Below are 1,060 nucleotides of genomic sequence, written 5' to 3'. Positions count from 1 at the left end.
AAATACCTTCTAATGCTAAAGAAGTTAATGTTTGGTGATGTAAAACACTCAAATTGCAGATGGATTACATATATATCTTAGAATGCAAAACTCTAGGAAATGTACAAAAGAATTACCTGAACAATTATTATTCTCACAGACCGAATGTTGTTGAATTCATAGAAATAATGTCAACTACAAGCAAAAAAATGCTGAAAAAAAACTTTGTATGTTTATCCGAAAAATTATGCTGCTGTCTGTCCTCCTCAATATGTTTTCCCACTTTTATCCTCCCCCTTAATCTTCTGCCATGTTTTCTATATTGTATATATGTACCTCTTACCAGAATGTTTTTTTTTATATAATGTATATACAGTCTTCTACATATGTTATCTATGTACTTTAACCCATGTACCAATATGTTGGTCTGGGTGAAATATACTAAATTGAAAACTAAAACTAAGATGAAACATTATAGAATGTTAATTACACATGCAATCTGTTACATACAAAAAAATAAATGCTTATTTTACGTTGAGAGAAATTCTGCATGATTCATATTCTCGCTAAATTATAAAATTCTGGAATCGCTCAAGATAATATGCATCCTGATTCACTTGACTGAGGTTTGCTCACTGAAAGATAAAGGATGTAATTTAGATCTTGATAAACAATAATAAAGTATTTACCATTAATAATTAACTTATTTTGAGTACTTTTTTAATAATAACAATATTAAGTCTTCTACTAATACTGCTTCTAAGAAGACTAATTAAATAAAATTAACAAGCAGGCAAACATTCAAAACACACAAAAAGTGTTCATATTGATTAAAATCTGATTGAGATTCTTACCTGTTTCTCTGTGTGACTCACGGAACTGTTCAAGTTCCATTTTGTGCATTTCTCTCATTTCGGCCATCATGGACTGAAGTTTAAGTTGCATTTCTTCTCTTTCCTGTCGAGACTCTCTTTCTTTTTGTTGAAGTCTTTCTTCCAGGTTCCTCGTTGTTTGGTCGTTACTTTCCTTTATAGAATGTTTTTGCCTCTGATATTCATCTTGAAGGTTAAACATTTTTTTT

The sequence above is a fragment of the Saccostrea cucullata genome, unplaced genomic scaffold (assembly GCF_032062105.1).
Source record: "Saccostrea cucullata isolate Sc308-1 unplaced genomic scaffold, CSIRO_AGI_Scuc_v1 ctg7718, whole genome shotgun sequence".
Taxonomy (NCBI): domain Eukaryota; kingdom Metazoa; phylum Mollusca; class Bivalvia; order Ostreida; family Ostreidae; genus Saccostrea; species Saccostrea cuccullata.
This window is presented reverse-complemented; position numbering follows the sequence as displayed.